At 41.7% G+C, this 19506-nt stretch overlaps 1 protein-coding gene across 4 annotated transcripts in view; it reads left to right on the top strand.

The window, feature by feature from the left end:
* The window catches only part of LOC126334789 (dual specificity mitogen-activated protein kinase kinase 4-like), a 123672-nt gene that overhangs the window by 18761 nt on the left and 85405 nt on the right, over positions 1–19506 (top strand). The window lies entirely within an intron of this gene.

The following is a 19506-nucleotide window of genomic DNA, read 5'->3' as shown; positions in this document are numbered from 1 at the left end:
CATAGCACTTATGAAGTTCATACAACTGTGCACTGTCTTTGTGACGATAGGACATCCACTTAACATGTAAAATTCGAGAATGGGACCCAGACAGCGTTTTTCCTGCTGGGCCATGAACGGAATTGTGATTCAGCAGGAGATACACAGTTAATCTCAACATCTTTAAATTCATGTGATACCTGGGAAATTTTTCCTGTGAGATGTTGAAATTAACTGCATACCTCCTGCTGAATTACAATCCCTTTCATGGCCCAGTGGGAAAAACGCTGTTTGGGTCCCATCCTTCGATGTTAGATGTAAAGTGGATGTCCTATCATTACAAAGACACAACGCACAGTTGTATGAACTTCATAGTAAGTGCTGTGAAAAATTGCATCTGTCACCTTTAAGGGAACTCATTTCTCTTTTGGATCAAAATATCAAGGAAACCAAAGTTATATGCAAGATGGAAGATTTTTTTAAAATACGGTTTCCCTCTTTATAGCTGAATTTGTTTGGAAACTATACTTTGCAGAATTTTTATGTCTGTTTATACAGGTGTAAATGTAAAAAATTATTAATGTCTCTCATTACTGCTTACATCTTTTCTTTTGTTTCACTGCAGTCGTCTTTTTAATTTACAGTAACAGAATAAAGATATATCCTCACATTTGTGCTCCCAAGTTGTCTCCTAAAGTCATTTAACAGTGAAATACAACATACATATTAAGAAAAATGACTGATAACTGTTTTCAGCTCTCACCTGTATAAAGTTATGACCTACAGCTTAACCATAAATGTTTTAGTGTGAATAGTTTTTCAAGGAATATACAGGTTTTTTATTTACCAACTTCCCATAGTGGTGAATGTAGATGGTATGTGTAATTGGCATAATTATTTTATTCTTTGTCAATGAAAAAAAAGAGTTAGAATATTCTTATTTCTAGCTAAGATTACTCCCAGGTATGTTCCAGCAAAAAATCAAGTCTGCATTCAACTGTCTACATACTTGCAATGGAGTTACCTTTAAGGGAAGATACAAAATACTAATTGGAATGCCAAATGCTTTTCATAATTATTTATACTTAACACTAAGACTACAGAGTTACAGTGCAAAAGCTGTGGTACATATTATTCCCTGTGCAAACAGTGGCATCAGTGCAACTTAAACGCTGTATGTGTGTACTCCAAGAGAGGCTATGCTAAATAACAGCTGACATGTTATCTTTATCTACTGTTATTTGCCATTACCTTATATGTGAAATTTTTACAAGTGCACTTCGATGTTAACATGGATGTGGTTGTATTTTAATTTGTTCCTGTATTTCCTCTAGCATTGATGATGGTCATTCAGTGACTAAAATCTGATTCTGCCACAATAAACACAAGTTGTGACTGATTACTGTACTTTCTTTCACCAGTTGTTTTATTATTCAATGTTTTAGTCTTGTAATTGATTTTCAGTCCTTCTTGCTGTGTCAAATCATTTGATTTGTTATTAAAGTTTACGTGAGCTAGAGGCAAACAGTCTGTTTTTGATATGATCAGTCCATCCCCATTAGCTGAGTGGTCAGTATGGCAGAATGCCATGCCAAGGGGCCCGGGTTCGATTCCCAGCTGCGGCAGGAGATTTTCTCAGCTCAGAGACTGGGTGTTTTGTTGTCATCATCATTTCATTCTCATCTCTGATGCGCAGGTTGCTCAATGTGGCGTCAAGTGCAATAAGTACTTGCCCTCGGTGGCCAAACTTCCCCGAATGGGGGACTCCCGGTCCACAATGCCATACGCTCATTTCCATTTTTTGGATATGATCAATTAAAACAGATTCATTCTTCATTTGCTCATTGCAAGGATCAGAAGACTTCCTCTTGGAATGCTGAGAATTGTATTGGTTGAATCTCCTTACCTGACTCTCGTCTCAGTTTTAAGTTTTCTACTGTCTTGATGAGGCATAGCAGAAGCCATAGAATAGATATTTGTTACTGTACTTACTCATATAAGTTGAATCATTGCCTTGTCTCATTAGGGCTTTTTCTACAGATTTCAATGAAAATGAGTTGGAAGCTTCTCGGACCCATGAATTGCAGAGAAAGTAGTAAATCATAATCATTTCTTCATTCTCTTATAGTTTTGTTGATAATTTGAAATTGATCTATAAAACTAAGCCCCTTCTAAAGCCAGCTTGTTCATTTACCTGATTAATTGTTTGTTCTATGTAGGTCATTATAATTTTAGTGAATATTTTTTGCAGAGGAAGCTGGTAAGTCTAGTTTTATTTGTGTGTCTCCTTTCTAGTGTAAGTGAAGAAATAGAGCATTGTTACATTTTTAAGAAATTGGGGTAATTAATCTGCAGAAAAAGTCGTCATGGTGTTATTCTTGTTGTACACAGATCAGTAAGCGAATCAAATGTCTACACGTCTTTGCCACAGGTGGCACGTGTGTAAGCATCTCTCTTTGTTGCCAGTTAGTGTCTATGACTTGCAGGCATGTACTGATGGGATTGAGCATATAAGGCCACACGTGGCACCTTGTTGTCAGTCTCGAGACTCACTCTGAGGATGGGCGGATGATATGCAACCCAAATACCAGTGGAAGAAATTTTATTTAAGTGGCTGCATGCCCGAAATTTAACGGACTGTCCATATGCCTCCATATGAGCTCTAATTTCTCTTACCTTCACGATACTTAGGCGAAATGTAAGTTGTTGTTGGTAGAATCCATTAGGTTCACAGTTTTCAGTTTCTGAGCTAAGTGGTAAACCAGTTACTCCTTTGCCAATTTTTACAACTAAGATGCAAATCAGTACTTTCACTGTTACTTTTATGACACTTGTGCTGTGTGATTCATTCTTTATGTTGACCAGTGTATGATCTCAATAGTTCAGAAGAAGAATTCACCTGAAAGATAACAGCATTGTCAGTATTGTTTATGTGCCTAGCAACAACTTAGAGCCTTCTGAGTAGACAACATACACACACATATTCATGTAAATGCAGCTCATACACACATGACCACTGTCCCTAGTTGCTGAGGCCAGATTGCAAGCAACAACTCATGATTGGAGAAGCACTATGGGTGGCAGGGGTAAGGGGGAGGCTGGGGTGGGTAGGAGGAGATATAGCAGTGTAGGGATGAGGATGGTGAAGTGCTGCTTGTGAGAGCACACAAGAATGAGGTGGGAGAGGATAGGGCAGCTAGGTGCAGTCTGGAAGGTAAAGGGAGTTAGAATGGAAAGGTTTTCACATTTTTGGATTTTTATCTCATTATAAAATTTGCAATTTTCTGAACAAAATGATATATATATCATTTATAACCTCACGTGGGAAGTATTTTATTTTATTTTTTGAACTGTAATCTACATCGGTTGACAATGTTAAATTTTTTACGTGCATTACTTCAAGATCTAATGAAATCGGTAATTTTTTGTATAGAAGGCTGTGGATCGCTGTGTTATAAAAGTTAAATTGTGTGTTTGTATTGGTAGCACTGTCAGAAACAGTATCGTATCGTTTCATAGTATAAACATGCATTATATGTTGAAGTGCTAACATTTTTCCATGGAAAAGTGATGAATAGATTGGTAAATCTCTCAAAAAGTAAAACACGGGTATCATGGTAATAGATTTTTGAATAAAGGGAAACGTGTTCAGCTTGTGGCGTGTGAAGTTACAAACAGTGAAATACAGGCAAACTTGTCAGTATCTTGAGAAACACCAATTAGTGCTTCAAAGATTAAAACAAAACATTGTGATACACAGGTTTCACAAGATGAAAGTTATGTAAATGATAGGTTAGATTATATTCTGATAGATTTACACGTCCTAACAAGGGTATTAGATGAATGTGTGTGTTGTAAAATATGTCGTGGGCCAGTTAGTTTACATAAAGACGGTGAGGTATCAAATGGACTAGCCAAGAAACTTATCATTAATTGTGCCAGTTGCAAATATACTCATTCGTTTTAGAATTCTGAAAAGTGTAAAGATAATTATTTTGAAGTAAATGTTCGGTGGTTTTATGGATTGAGAGCTATTGGCAAAGGACGCTCTGCAGCAGAAACAATGTGGTCTATGATGAATATGCCACGCCCACTTCGTAAAATCGACAAGTATGCAGGATTTATTGGAGCTGCTGTGGAATCTGTTGCATGTGAGTCAATTTAAGGGTGTGTCAAACGAAGCTGTTGAAATAAATGATGGTATGACTGACGTACCAGTAGCTTTTGATGGCACTTGGCAGAAGTGTGGGTACAGTTCTAAGAATTCTGTTCCTACTGACTAGTGTGGAGACTGGTAAGGTGATATATTTCCAGATTTTAACCAAACATAGTTATAAGTGTAATCAGGGAATGAAGAAGGGCATATCTGTGACAGAGTGGTGGTATGGAGGCCTCTGCACCTATTGAAATTTTTAGTTGATCTTTGAACAAAAATGGAGTATGTTACTCTAAGCTCTTATGTGATGAAGACTCAAAAGCATGTAACAGTGTAGTAGTCACTCAGCCTTATGGTGAGAAGGTTATCACAAACCTGGAATATGTTGGTCATATCCAGAAGAAGATGGGCACTAAGTTGAGGAAATTGAAACAAAGTTTGAGAGACTAGAAACTTTCTGTTGGTAAAACCATAAGAGACAGGCTGACAGACAAAATGATTGCTGAACCACAGCAGTATTATGGGATGACAATTAGAAATGATATGGAGGATTTGTTAAAAATGAAGCAGGCAGTATGGGCTACCTTCTTCCACAAACTGTGAACTGATGAATAACCAGTACATCACCTTTGCCCCCCCCCCCCCCCCCCCTGCACCTGATTCACAATGCAATTACCACAACCCAGTACTCAAATAGTTCATACTACCATAAATGTTCCATCCCAGCAGCAGTCACGGATATCACAGAACCTATTTAACAATACCAGAGAAGGAAAGTTGCTACTCACCGTATAGCAGAGATACGGAGTCATGATAGGCACAACAAAAAGTTTCACACAGTTGTAGCTTTTGGCTATAAAGGCCATTGTCAGCAGTAGACACACACACACACACACACACACACACACACACACACACACACACACACACACACACAATCATGCAAATGAAACTTGCACACGTCTGCAGTCTCAGAGAACTGAAAACACACTGCAGACGTGTGTGTGTGTGTGTACTGCTGACAAAGGTCTTTATGGCCGAAAGCTACAGTTCTGTGAATCTTTTTGTTGTGCCTATCACAACTCAGCATCTCCGCTATATGGTGAGTAGCAAATTTTCTTCTCTGGTATTGTTACATTCCATCCTGGATTTTCCATTGTTTGATAAAACCTTTTTACAGAGACCTTGCAAATCCTGAATTACTGAATAAGTGTCTGCATGGCCAGACTCAAAATCTTGATCAGTTGTTCAGTAATCTTATACGGACTCAATTACCAAAAAAATGTTTTTATTGGAATGAAGACACTAAAGTGGGGGGGGCAGTGATGCTGTTATTGCTTTTAATGATGGCAACATTGGTAGGGTGAAAGTACTACAGCATATGGTGATTAATCCTGGAGCAAACTGCATTAAAGAACTTGAATGGATGGACAAAGCAGAGTATGCAGCATAGTTGGCCACTAAGGAGTCCAGAAAGAAGAAAAAGAAGAAATAACACGGAAAAAGATCAAGAAGATGATATACAGTATAGTGCAGGGTGCTTCTGAGTGACTGAAAATAAAAAATTAAGCATATATAAGTGAGTTACAGTCTTTTGAAACTTTAGAAGCCCTTCCTGAAAATTTACATTTTCTGTTGCATTTTTTCCTAAATCTCAGAAACCACTTCTTGTAGAGCATTAAAATTTTCAGGGAGTAATAAGATACATATCCTGAGTCTACTGAACTAAAAGAAGAACATAATGTTATGTATAATTAAAATTATTTAGGATAACACACAAAAAAGTACACAAAATTTTACCATGTAATTAAAAATTGTATTTTTAAAATTAGTGGCTGAAATGCAATTATTGTAGTTCAGTAGACTCAAAGTATACAGTTTAATGTCCTGTAAAAGTTTCATGTCAGTGGTTACGGTGGTTCCTGAAATCCAGGGAAGCCAAGTCACTAAATTGAACATTGTTGGGATAGGGTATTCCAACTGGCCTTAAGACGGGCCTGGGGGAGGGAGGCAGAAAAAAGGAGAAATAAAAAGATTGTGAGTGTGTTGGTGGAATATAAGGCTGCATAGTGCTGGAGTGGGATCAGAGAAGGGGATAGTTGGGCGAAGGACAATGACTAATGAAGGTTGAGGCCAGGAGGGTTATGGGAACATAGCATATATTGCAGGGAGAGTTCCTAGCTGCGCAATTCAGAAAAAAACTAATGTTTGTAGCACAGGCTGTGAAGCAGTCATTGAAACAAAGAACATTGTTTTGGACACCATGCTCAGCAACTGGGTGGTCCGGCTATTTCTGGGCCTCAGTCTGTCAGTAGCTGTTTGTGCAAACAGACGGCTTGTTGATTTAGAATTCAGCACAGCGGTTGGAGCCTAGTTTGTAGATCAGGTGGTGGGGGAATAGATGGGGCAGGTCTTGCATCTGGACCTATTACAGTGACATGTGGCATTAGGCAAGGGCTTGGGAGCAGGGGTGGAGGAGGGACAGAGGGGGATATTGTGTAGGTTCAGTGGATGCTTGAATACCACTGTGGAAGAGGTGAGAAGATAACTGGGTAGGACGTTCCTCATTTCAGGGCACGATAAGAGGCAGTCGGAATTCTGGCAGAGAATGTGATTCATTTGCTCCAGTTCTAGGTGGTACTGACTCATGAGGGGAATGCTGCTCTCTGGCTGTATGGTGGGTGACTGGAGAGAGAAGGTATGGGAGGTCTGTTTTTTGTGCAGGATTGACAAGGTAATGTGCTCCCACAAGCAACACTTTACCTTGCCGCACTCCTACCGTGCTATCTCTCTCCCTCTCCACCACAGCCTCCTCCTTACTATCACCGCCAATATTGCTTCTCTCATCATGCATTGTTGTTCGCTGTCTGGCCTCGGCAGCCAGAGACAGTGGTCATGTGTGTATGAGTTGCATTTGGGTGAATGTGTGTGTGTGTGTGTGTGTGTGTGTGTGTGTGTGTGTGTGTGTGTGTGTATGTGGTCTAATTCAGAAGGTGGCCTTTTAGCTGTAAGCTTACTTGTTTAGCAGTGTTTGTGTCTGTCTGTGACTCAACTTTTCTGCTATAAGGTGAGTAGCAATCTATCGTTTTCATAATATTGTCATTATTCTATCCTGCATTTCCCATTTTATGGAATGTGTGTGTTATACACAAAGTCCATTCTGAGTTAGCTATCATTATTGTAGCACTTTGTGTGCTTACTATAAGTTCTGTTATGCCTTTGATCTGTCATAATTCCTTGTGGTTGGGTTTTAGCCTCCTCACTGCCAAATGGGGTGTTTTATTGCTACACGACACTTGGTAATGAAGACTAGACAGATGTAATAATCTATGTTTCAGCATCTATAAGAGCTCTCTGTGAAAGGTTTATCTCATGACGCCAATGTGAATGGAACTAAATTTATTTTCCCCCACAATATTTGCTCACACATTGGCTTTCTACATCTTCCTCTGATGGTACAGTGGCTAATGTATATGGCATTCATGCATCACTTGCTGTGCTTGCTTACGGGGAGTCAATAAATACTGCAGTCAGTCTCTGATTTCTATTTTATTGCTCATCCTCAAAATGTTTGGAAGAATCTCATCTTCAGGTGGACAAAAAAATCTATATCTATACTCTGCAAATCACTGTCTAGTGTGTGGCAGAGGATCTGGCAGAAGGTACGTCACATTGTACAAATTATTGGGACTTTTTCCTGTTCCATTTACAAATGGAGTTTGTGAATAATGATAGTTTAAATACTTCTATATCCTGTAATTAATTCAATTTTATCCTCACTATCCTTATGGAGCAATATGTAGCAGGTTGTGAGGTATTCCTAGATTCCTCATTTAAAGTTGGTCTGGAAATTTTCTAGGTAGCTTTTCATGGGATAATTTGCCTGTAACTTTAAGCATCTGCCAGTTTAGTTCTTTCAGCATCTTCGTAAAACATTCCCATATGTGATAAAAAATGTGTGACGAGCTGTGCTGCCCTTCGTTGTATCCATTCAATATCCCCTGTTAGTTCTACTTAGTATGGGTCCCACACACTTGAACAATATTCTAGGATGGGTTACATGAGTGATTTGTAAGTACTTTTCTTTGTAGACTTATTGCAATTCCCCTGGATTCTACCATCTGGTTGACCCACAGCCGAGTCTTATGTTATCATTCTATTTCATATACTTACAAACTGTCACTCCTAAGTATTTGTGTGAGTCGACAGATTACAATTATGATATAGCCATAGGATACTACACTTTTTCATTTTGTGAAGTGCACAGCTGTACATTTCTGAACATTTAAAGCAATTTGCTAATCCTTACACAACTTTGAACTTTTTTTTATGTGCATCTTTTTGACTCTAGGTCTTGGGGACAATGGCCGTTCACTTTTGTAAGAAAATGAAATGCCTATAGCCATCTGCATGATTTTATTTATTGTGTAGCTATCAGTTTTGGCATTTCAGTGTGCCATCTTCAGGCCATAGTAGATGCTGAAGGGGTTATTACGATCCACATATATACTGCATCAGTGGGTAACATAACTGGGTTAGACAGACTACCTGTAACTGTGGTGTCAGTACTCCAAACCATAAAATGTCGATGGCTGGAGTGCTGACATCATAGTTAAAGATAGTCTGCGTAAACCAGTTATGTTGGCCACTGAAGCAGTGTAAATGTGGATCATGTAAACCCCTTCAGCATCAACTACAGCCTGAAGAGGGCACATTAAAGTGCTGAAACTGGTAGCTACACAACAAATAAGATCTTGAGGATGGCCATAGGCATTTCATTTTCTCACAACTTTGAACTCTTGTCAATATCTGACTGAATTTTTTTGCAGCTTTTTTCAGACAGTACTTCATTGTAGAAAACTGCATCATCTGTGGAAAGTCTGAAGTTACTATTCATATTGTCCACGATGTCATTAATACTCAACATAAACAGCAATGGTCCCAACACACTTCCCAGGTCACACCCCAAGTTACTCGTCTCACTCTGTTTGCAAGTGAAACGGGAAAGGAAATGACTAGTAGTAGTATAGGGTATCCACCACCATGTGCCATTCAGTGGCTTGTGGAGTATCTATGTAAATGTAAACCTGTCATTGCCTCTCCATCCAAGATAACTTGCTGCATCCTCTGTACCAAAATATCCTCAATCCAGTCACAATACTTTTGGCAGCCCAAGTAGTCTAGGTGGAACTGGCATTCTCTTTTGTCGTTGTTCAATGACTTTGTCAGGCATACTGGTTTCCTTCAAGAGAGCCCTGGTCTTCTTGGCCACTTTGTCTGTAGGGTCACAATCCAAGAGTCTATACATAGGGTTCTCCAGAAGCTGGCACACTTTCTCATCATAATCAGTCTGCTGCAAAATGAGTGAGAGTTCCCTTTGTCTGCTGGCAACACCTGATACTTCTGTCTTTGTGAGCTTCTTGAGTGCAAGCTACTCATCACTTGAGATGTTCGATTTTGGAGTCTTTATCCTGGTGAGCACCCTGCAGATCTCTCAGTGAATTTCTTTAGCCACATTTGGTGTAAGTACATTGGTTACTTGCTCCACTGCACTGATGAAACCTGAAATGGGCACATTTTACAGAAGTCATTGCAAAGTATTTTCAGAGTGGTGTAATCAAACTGGTGGTCACTTAGGTTAATCACAGTGCAAGTGTCCTCCATCTGCTTCTGGATGTAGAGTCTGTTGACATAATTCTTCATACTTATCTGGTGATCTGTTGACATTTTGATGTGTCAGGTATTCTGCTGAACATTATCATCAGTCGTGCATGATATTTCAAAGACGTGACTCGTGATCTCCATCAGGTGTTACCTGCGAATGCTTGTCAACTAGAATGGTTTCAGTATGTATATGTACACTCTTTTCCCCCCAGTGTTGGTTCCATGCATTCAATATGCTGTGTGCTCCTGCTAGCAGTGTCCTTAGGTGTTCCATGTTTGGCCTGAGTGTCTGTCTGTGGGCTGGCATTCAGTTTTTGGTCCACTGTAGTTCCTGTCTGGAGTCCACTTCCACTAGAGATGTTCTTAGCTCTCATTGGTCCAGCCAAGTATTAGTGTTTTGTCTTTGACCCCCATGCTGCACCCATCTGCACACTGGCATTCTGTTTTTGGTCCAGTGCTGTTCTAGGTGTTCACTTTGTGGTCTGCTCACACTAGAAGTGCCCTGTGACAGTCCATCTTTGGTCTGGTGAGCCTGGATCTTTATCTGGGACTCATTTCCAATGTCCACACCCTCAGCTCTTCTCTTTGTGGAGTTCTGCTGCTGTTCCCATTGTGTTTTCAGCAACTCCAGTGCAGAATCCCAGACTCTACTGAGTTGGTACCCAGTGTCATGGTTCATGAGGTTTTCCATCGCCTTTACCCCATTGATCTTTAAAGTCTGGTCAGTGCAGGGGAGCAAATAGCCAACACACTTCCATAAAATGTGACAGAAGAAATTTACCAGAGTTATGCAGGGTGATCACCAGGACTAAGCCTCTAAAATTGAACATGGTAAGTGATGAGAGGCTTGCACACAAGAGGCTATTGCAAGGCAGCAGCACCGTGGTGTTGCCAGCAGACAAAGGGAACTCTGCAGTTATTATGCATTAGGCTCATTACAATCATAAAGTGCATCAACTTCTGGAGGCCTCTGCGTGCAAACTCGTGGAATGTTATCCTATGAGCAAAGTGGACTAGAAGATCAGGGCTCCCTTCAAGGAAAGCAGTATGCCTGGGAAGTCTTGAACAACTATGAACTGGAGTGCCCTCTTCTATGTAGACTGTATAGGCTGCTGAAAGTACACAAAGATGGTATGCCACTGTGCCTAGTTGTGAGCAACATTCTACATCTACATCTACATCTACATTTATACTCTGCAAGCCACCCAACAGTGTGTGGCGGAGGGCACTTTACATGCCACTGTCATTACCTCTCTTTTCTGTTACAGTCACGTCTGGTTCGCGGGAAGAACGACTGTCTGAAAGCCTCCGTGTGTGCTCCAATCTCTCTAATTTTACATTTGTTATCTTCTCGGGAGGTATAAGTAGGGGGAAGCAATATATTTGACACCTCATCTAGAAATACACCCTCTCGAAACCTGGTGAGCAAGCTGTACCGCAATGCAGAGCGTCTCTCTTCCAGTCTGCCACTTGAGTTTGCTAAACATCTCCGTAACGCTATCTTGGTTACCAAATAACCCTGTGACAAAAGGCTCCGCTCTTCTTTGGATCTTCTATCTCCTCCGTCAACCCGATCTGGTACGGATCCCACACTGATGAGCAATACTCAAATATAGGTCGAACGAGTGTTTTGTAAGCCACCTCCTTTGTTGATGCACTACATTTTCTAAGGACTCTCCCAATAAATCTCAACCTGGCACCCGCCTTACCAACAATTAATTTTATATAATCATTCCACTTAAATCGTTCCGCACACATACTCCCAGATATTTTACAGAAGTAACTGCTACCAGAGTTTGTTCCGCTATCATATAATCACACAATAAAGGATCCTTCTTTCTATGTATTCGCAATACATTGCATTTGTCTATGTTAAGGGTCAGTTGCACTCCCTGCACCAAGTGCCTATCTGCTGCAGATCTTCCTGCATTTCGCTACAATTTTCTAATGCTGCAACTTCTCTGTATACTACAGCATCATCCGCGAAAAGCCGCATGGAACTTCCGACACTATCTACTAGGTCATTTATATATATTGTGAAAAGCAATGGTCCCATAACACTCCCCTGTGGCATGCCAGAGGTTACTTTAACGTCTGTAGACATCTCTACATTGATAACAACATGCTGTGTTCTGTTTGCTAAAAACTCTTCAATCCAGCCACACAGCTGGTCTCATATTCCGTAGGCTCTTTGTTTGTCAGGCGACAGTGCAGAACTGTATCGAACGCCTTCCGGAAGTCAAGGAAAATAGCATCTACTTGGGAGCCTGTATCTAATATTTTCCGAGTTTCATGAACGAATAAAGCAAGTTGGGTCTCACACGATTGCTGCTTCCGGAATCCATTTTGATTCCTACAGGGTAGATTCTGGGTTTCCAAAAACGACATGATACTCGAGCAAAAAACATGTTCTAAAATTCTACAACAGATCGACATCAGAGATATAGGTCTATAGTTTTGCGCATCTGCTCGATGACCCTTCTTGAAGACTGGGACTACCTGTGCTCTTTTCCAATCATTTGGAACCTTCCGTTCCTCTAGAGACTTGCGGTACACAGCTGTTAGAAGGGGGGCAAGTTCTTTCGCGTACTCTGTGAAGAATCAAATTGGTATCCTGTCAGGTCCAGTGGACTTTTCTCTGTTGAGTGATTCCAGTTGCTTTTCTATTCCTTGGACACTTATTTCGATGCCAGCCGTTTTTTCGTTTGTGCGAGGATTTAGAGAAGGAACTGCAGTGCGGTCTTCCTCTGTGAAACAGCTTTGGAAAAAGGTGTTTAGTATTTCAGCTTTACGCATGTCATTCTCTGTTTCAATGCCATCATCATTCTGGAGTGTCTGGATATGCTGTTTCGAGCTACTTACTGATTTAACGTAAGACCAGAACTTCCTAGGATTTTCTGTCAAGTCGGTACATAGAATTTTACTTTCGAATTCACTGAACGCTTCACGTATAGCCCTCCTTACGCTAACTTTGACATTGTTTAGGTTCTGTTTGTCTGAGAGGTTTTGGCTGCGTTTAAACTTGCAGTGACGCTCTCTTTGCTTTCGCAGTAGTTTCCTAACTTTGTTGTTGAACCATGGTGGGTTTTCCCGTCCCTCACAGCTTTACTCGGCACATGCCTGTCTAAAACGCACTTTACGATTGCCTTGAACTTTTTCCATAAACACTCAACATTGTCAGTGTTGGAACAGAAATTTTCGTTTTGATCTGTTTGGTAGTCTGAAATCTGCCTTCTAGTACTCTTGCTAAACAGATAAACCTTCTCCCCCCCCCCCCCCCCCCCCCCTTTTTTTTTTTTTTTTTTTTTTTTTTTTTTTTTTTTTTTTTTTTTAATATTCCTATTAACTTCCATATTCAGGGATGCTGCAACGGCCTTATGATCACTGATTCCCTGTTCTGCACTTACAGAGTCGAAAAGTTTGGGAATGTTTGTTATCAGTAGGTCCAAGATGTTATCTCCACAAGTCGGTTCTCTGTTTAATTGCTCGAGGTAATTTTCAGATAGTGCACTCAGTATAATGTCACTCGATGCTCTGTCCCTACCACCTGTCCTAAACACCTGAGTGTCCCAGTCTTTATCTGGTAAATTGAAGTCTCCACCTAAGACTATAACATGCTGAGAAAATTTATGTGAAATGTTTTCCAAATTTTCTCTCAGTTGTTCTGCCACTAATGCTGCTGAGTCGGGAGGTCGGTAAAAGGAACTAATTATTAACCTAGTTCGGTTGTTGAGTGTAACCTCCACCCATAATAATTCACAGGAACTATCCACTTCTACTTCACTACAGGATAAACTACTACTAACAGAGACAAACATGCCACCACCGGTTGCATGCAATCTATCCTTGCTAAACACCGTCTGTGCCTTTGTAAAAATTTCGGCAGATTTTATCTCTGGCTTCAGCCAGCTTTCTGTACCTATAACGATTTCAGCTTCGGTGCTTTCTATCAGCGCTTGAAGTTCCGGTGCCAATGCAGCTTTGACAGTTTACAATTACAATACTGATTGCTGCTTGGTCCCCGCATGTCCTGACTTTGCCCCGCACCCTTTGAGGCTGTTGCCCTTTCTGTTCTTGCCTGAGGTCATGTAGACTAAAAAACTGCCCAGTCCACTCCACACAACCCCTGCTACCCGTGTAGCCGCTTGCTTCGTGTAATGGACTCCTGACTTACCCAGTGGAACCCGAAACCCCACCACCCTATGGCGCAAGTCGAGGAATCTGCAGCCCACACGGTCACAGAACCGTCTCAGCCTCTGATTCAGACCCTCCACTCGGCTCTGTACCAAAGGTCCGGGAACTTGTGATTTCATGCCACTCAAATATTAAGTCCATAATGGAACTGGAAAAGGATGGCCACCTGCCATTTCTAGATGTACTTGCCAAAAGGAGAGCTGGACCTGATGGGATACCAGTTTAATTTTACACAGAGTACATGAAGGAACTTGCCCCCATTCTTGCAGCGATGTACCGTAGGTCTCTAGAAGAACGTAGTGTCCCAAACGATTGGAAAATTGTACAGGTCATCTCCGTTTTCAAGAAGGAATGTTGAACAGATGTGCAGGACTATAGACCTATATCTCTAACGTCGATCAGTTGTAGAATTTTGGAACGTGTATTACGTTTGAATATAATGACTTTTCTGCAGACTAGAAATCTACTCTGTGGGAATCAGCATGGGTTTCGAAAAAGATGATTGTGTGAAACCCAGCTAGCGCTATTTGTCCACTAGACTCAGAGGGCCATAGACATGGGTTCCCAGGTAGATGCTGTTTTTCTTGACTTCCGCAAGGCGTTCTAAACAGTTCCCCACAGACGTTTAATGAACAAAATAAGAGCATATGGACTATCAGACCAACTGGGTGATTGGATTGAAGAGTTCCTAGATAACAGAACGCAGCATGTCATTCTCAATTGAGAGAAGTCTTCCGAAGTAAGAGTGATTTGAGGTATGCCGCAGGGGAGTGTCGTAGGACCATTGCTATTCACAATATACGTAAATGACCTTTTGGATAACATCGGAAGTTCACTGAGGCTTTTTGATGCTGTGGTATATCGAAATGTTGTAACAATGGAAAATTGTACTGAAATGCACGAGGATCTGCAACGAATTGACACATGGTGCGGGGAATGGCAATTGAATCTCAATGTAGACAAGTGTAATGTGCTGCAAATACATAGAAAGAAAGATCCTTTATCATTTAGCTACAATATAGCAGGTCAGCAACTGGAAGCAGTTAATTTCATAAATTATCTGGGAGTAGGCATTAGGAGTGATTTGAAATGGAATGAACATATGAAGTTGATCACCAGTAAAGCAAATGCCGGACTGAAATTCATTGGAAGAATCCTAAGGAAATGCAATCCGAAAACAAAGGAAGTAGGTTACAGCACACTTGTTTGCCCACTGCTTGACTATTGCTCACCAGTGTGGGATCCGTACCAGATAGGGTTGATACAAGAGATAGAGAAGATCCAATGGAGAGCAGTGCGCTTCGTCACAGGATCATTTAGTAATCGCGAAAGCATTATGGAGATGATTGATAAACTCCAGTGGAAAACTCTGCAGGAGAGATGCTCAGTAGCTCGGTACGGGCTTTTGTTGAAGTTTCGAGGACATACCTTCACCGAGGAGTCAGGCAGTATATTGCTCCCTCCTTTGTATATCTCGCGAAGAGACCATGAGGATAAAGTCAGAGAGATTAGAGCCCACACAGAGACATACTGACAGTCTTTCTTTCCGCGAACCATACGAGACTGGAATAGAAGAGAGAACAGATAGAGGTACTCAAAGTGTCCTCCGCCACACACCGTTGGGTGGCTTGCAGAGCATTGGATTTAGATGTAGATGGCCTGTCGGGCCAAAGTGTGTATCACAGACCCACACACACTGATTTGTAAATGCAAGTCAGCAGCTGCCACCGTGCAAAAGAACGAAGTCCTGATGACATTGATATTTTCCTCCTTCAGTGACATGTTTTAGGTGCCAAATGTTCAGATGTATGTCCTCCCCCTGTTCTAATGAGGCTGTCTGTAGGGCATGTGGACAGGTGTCCGATGAGGGCAGCCCTCAGTATGTTAACTGTTTGGAACAGCAATCTTCTCATTCACCGCAATGCTCAGTGTTCAATAGGGAGAAGAAAATTCAAGAGTATAAAACACTTCACTGCCTATCTTATCAAGATGCAAAGAAAAGTTTTTCATCTGACTGATATGGTCTCAAATTTTGCAATTGTTGTGTCACAGTCCATATCTCAGGTGATGTCAAGGTCGCGCATGACACTTCCTGGCCCTCGTTGTATTCAAAGGCTTGCCCTACAATTGAGGGATGGAATGTCAGCTCCCTTACCCTGTACAACTGTAGCACCGATGGCATCCACACCATTGGTGTGACCAGAGGTGCCTAGACTTCTCTGGCATCATGTGGCATGAGGATACCTGCCAAGGAGCCCCCCTGTCAAGACAGGGACCAGTAGCCAAAGGCTGTATGGTCCTCGTTGGTCCTGGAAGATAAAATGGGGAAATCTTTAAGGAAATTGAAGTCTCACAAGGATAAGATAGAGAAGCAGAAAGATAAACTACTTTCTGAAGCTTTGGATGTTGCTCTACCCATCCCTGCAGAGGTTGAGCCTATGCACACTGATGATGCATCTCACAATCAGGTGTACTACGATCTAGTAGTGAAGTAATCACACCCATATTTTCCATTCGCCATTTTCTCAGACCTTACTCCATTGCTCCTTCAATGGAACTTTAACGGCTCTTAACACCATCTGACTGAACTCCATCAATTAATGGCTACTTACTCCATAATGGCATAGTACGTCAGGAAGCATGGTTTACAGCAAAACACCTCCCTGCTCTGGAAAACTACAAACCCTGCTGTATCAATTGCGTTAATGTCATGAGAGTGTCCTGTGGGGTCTGTATCCTCACACCCTCTGATACTTCCAGCAAGCAGGTGCCCTTTACCAGTGCACGAGAGGCTGTGGCCATTAGTATGTACCTGTCAGCCTGGGTGACAACATGTAAATTCCATCTACCCCCAGATGGACCTTTCCATTATTACGAGTTGTTAGAGTTAGTGGAATAGCTATCTCCCTCCTTCCTCTTACTGGGGGACTTTAATGCCCATAATCCTCTGTGGGGCGGAGAAAATATGTCTTGCAAACGTAAAGTACTAGAACACCTTTCAGAATTGGACGTTCGCCTACTCAACACAGGAGCTGCAACACTTTTAGTGCAGTCCATGGAACATACTCAACTACTGATCTCACAGTTTGCATCCCAAGTATCTTACACCTGATTCAGTGGCCATCCACGTTGATGATGATCTTTGTGACAGCGACCATTTTCCTATTGTTCTCTTCCTCTCCACTCACAAATGTCTGGAACATGATCCATGTTGGTCATTTTGAAAAGCTGACTAGGAGGCTTTCATTGCCATGGGCACTTTTGCAGCCAGTTGTGCAATGGATATCCGATAAAGTGGTGCAGGATACTCTTGATACTATTAGACATACTGTAGCAGCAACGATACCCTACTCCTTCTGTTCATCCTGATGATCACTGGTGCCACGGTGGTCTTAAGATATAGCCGCATCTTATCAGGGAATGCCGCAGGGTGCTTCAACAGCACAAGCACCACCCCTCTATGGATAATTTAATAGCATTCAGGAGACTCTGGACGAAAGTGCAGCTTTCATCAAAGAAAAGGAAGCAGGGATGTTGGGAGTAATGTATATCAACTGTGCAATCTCACACACCATCATTCCAAGTAAAGACTAAACTCTGGCGCGTTTGTGGCCTCCACCATCCTCGGCATTTCCTGGTGTCCTTGTCAGTGGTAACATCTGCCCTGATTCCATGGAACTTGCTGAACGTTTCATGACACAGTTTGCAGAAGTGTCTGATAGCAGTAATTACTATCCTCATTTCCTGACTCTGAAACACCTTACTTGACACCACCTGCCAACCTTCCATACACACGGCACATGGCTCTCTGTCGTACAGCATCACTTTCAGTGAATGGGAGCTTTGCAGCACTTTGAGTATCAAGATATGGCTCCTGGACCCACAAAATCCATGACCCAATGCTCTAACTTCATTTTGCCAACAGCAAAATACATATCCTTGGGATTTTTAATCATATTTTGGAGGAAGGAGAATTTCCCTCTCAAAGGCAGGAAGGTATTGTTATTCCTTTTCTGAAACTGGGAAAGGACCCACATATTTTAACTAACTACTGGCCAGTCTCTCTAACAAATGGGCTGTGTAAGCTGTTCGAATGAATGGTCAATCACCATCTTTGTTGGTGCCTTGAAGCTGGAGAGCATATATCATGATTTCGAAGTGGCTTTCAGGCTTTCCAGTCCATCACAGATCATCTGGTTCATCTAGAATCTGCAGTGCCAATGCTTTTGTGTATTGCCAGCATCTGATTGCTGTATTCTTTCACCTGTAGAAGGCATACAATACCACCTGGTTACGTCTGTCACACCCGATCTACAATGCAGGAGTGGTGTTTTCGGGGCAGTTTACGATTTTGATCGAGAATTTCCTGTCTCTCGGTCCAGATAGGTTTCGACTTTCAGCAACCATTATGTACAGGAAACTGGAGTCTCTCAGGGATCAATTCTGAGCATAACGCTGTTCGCTCTTGCCATCAATGATATCTTAAAGGCAGTGAGCCTCACGTATGTGGATGATCTTTGCCTGTGCTCTACTTCTGCATCACTGCGCACTGCCGAGTGCCAACATCAGGTGGCTGTCTAGAGAGTAAGTGATTGGGCCCTGAATCACGGCTATCAGTTTTCTCCTGGAAAATCATGAGTTGTGCATTTTTGCAACTCCGAACTCTGCACCTGCAACCAGAAATTTATCTTGGTGACCAGTCACTTGAAATCATTGAAACTTTTAATTTCTTTGGTATTAATTGTCAACAAGATAACTGCCACATGTGCAGTTGGCGACTGGAGCCTTCCTTATGATCACTGTTGACAGCCTCGTGACACAAGCTGGTGTCCCACCATTGTGTGTTAGATGAGAGCTGCTTCTGGCAAATTATGCAATATTAATCTGCCAGAGGTCTACTCATCCTTTTCACCCAACTCTGTTCCACAACCAACGGTTCATACTGTTGGGGCATCACCCGAAACTGGGTGGACCAGATGGGATTAGACTTGGATATTCTACTGAAGGACCTCTACAGCCTCCTTCGCTCTTGTGTTCCTACAGCTCCCTCGTGACAGCCCCCATAGTCTGTACCCTGACCTGTGATACAGATGGATCCATTTTCTTTTATGACCCCAAAAAGGATGCTCATTCTACCCTTCTTCGACACCTGTTTCGTTCGATCTTCCGTGATTATTTTAATTCAATATGCATCTACACGGATGGATTGAAAGTCAGTGACAGGGTTGGTTACGCTTTACCACATGCAAGGGGACATGAGAAGCACTCTGTCAAGTGCCTGCAGTGTATACACTGCAGAGTTGGTTTCTGTATCTCAGGTTTTGAGGTATGGCAAATCCATGGCCACAATGAACTTTCTGATCTGTTGCAGTTCCAGGAGTTGCTTAAAAGGCATAACGCTGTGCTATCCCAGAAATTTTTTGGTCACCAACATCCAGAACCTACTGGTTGAGCTCTACAGCTCTGGAAAGTCAGTGACCTTCATCTGAACACCGGTTCACATAGGGATTCCA

Source organism: Schistocerca gregaria, chromosome 2, assembly GCF_023897955.1.
Source record: "Schistocerca gregaria isolate iqSchGreg1 chromosome 2, iqSchGreg1.2, whole genome shotgun sequence".
NCBI classification, from domain to species: Eukaryota; Metazoa; Arthropoda; class Insecta; order Orthoptera; family Acrididae; genus Schistocerca; species Schistocerca gregaria.
This window is presented reverse-complemented; position numbering and strand designations above follow the sequence as displayed.